Source organism: Gouania willdenowi, unplaced genomic scaffold (genome assembly GCF_900634775.1).
Source record: "Gouania willdenowi unplaced genomic scaffold, fGouWil2.1 scaffold_110_arrow_ctg1, whole genome shotgun sequence".
Classification (NCBI taxonomy): domain Eukaryota; kingdom Metazoa; phylum Chordata; class Actinopteri; order Blenniiformes; family Gobiesocidae; genus Gouania; species Gouania willdenowi.
Window position 1 is genome coordinate 7,752 of NW_021144858.1, and position 1,096 is coordinate 8,847.

General features: G+C 40.1%; 1 non-coding gene across 1 annotated transcript; it reads right to left on the reverse strand.

Moving 5' to 3' along the window:
• Positions 1 to 314: 314 nt before the first annotated feature.
• On the reverse strand, positions 315 to 388 carry trnai-aau (transfer RNA isoleucine (anticodon AAU)). The gene has a single exon. It is a non-coding gene; the product is annotated as a tRNA-Ile (tRNA).
• Between the last annotated feature and the right edge of the window lie 708 nt (positions 389 to 1,096).

The window sequence follows — 1,096 nt, forward strand, 5'->3', positions numbered from 1 at the left end:
TCCATTGTAGGGCCTCACAAACCAGTGCTCTTCCCTTACATCACTAGCCAAAAGTGTGATCAGTTTTGAGTTGTTGTGTTCAAGTGGTGACACCTGTGCTTTAATTGTGTTTGACTTTTGTCACCTGTGCTCACCATTATGCAGCACGGGTGCATCACAATGAAAATGTGTTAGCAAGTTGTGTCTAAACAGGTGAAAAGTGTTTATGGTTTTGCCAAAAGAGTGATTGTTTCAATCAGTGGGTTCAGGCAACTGAGCATTTGGTTCAGACAATAGGGTTTAGTGTTTTAGCAATTGAGAAAAACTGTAATATCTGGTCAGTATGGGGTTTGAACCCATGACCTTGGCGTTATTAGCACCACGCTCTGACCAGCTGAGCTAACTGGCCTATGAAGCTGCAAAAATGTGTAAAAATATGGTTGAGTTAAAACAATTACAGTTCTAAACACCTAGAAAGTTGGCAGGTGAAAATTCAGCAGTACTCATCCCTTAGCTTAAAGCTGCAGTATGTTTTTTTTTTTTTTTTTTTTTTTAATGTTATTTGGTCAAAAGTCCATAATCATCTTTGAGCATATTGTAATCCAAAGTGTTCTGAGTAGACAGTGAATCTCTTCTCCTTCTCCAGGCTCTGAAAATGAAGTTTATCAATACAGAATGGATGTCAGCCAATCAGAGGTCTTTCTAACAATGGGACCATCCAATGAGCTGTTTTAAGCATTACTATTGGCTGCTTGAGCTGCTCGTCAAAAGTCAGTGTGTTCTTGATCTGAGAGTAGAGAAAGTCTCATGGCTTTATATTCCAGCAGAAATCTCTAACGTGACTTTTGTCAAATCAAGAGGAAAAATGAAGACTGAGGTGGAGAAGCAACAGAATAAAGGCACAAACATGTTCATGAGGAACAGAGTCACAGAGGTTCCTCTGACTCTGTGTGTGTGGTGGACTTCACTTGATCTGCTTTCAGTCCGTGCACAGTCTGCCCTGAGTCAGAGAGAGAGTGATAACAAATGAGATAAATAGCTTGTAAAACTAAGAGAAACATTATCTAAGGTGGAGACAGAGAACAGACACATTTCATCTGCAGTGTGGAGTGTGTCT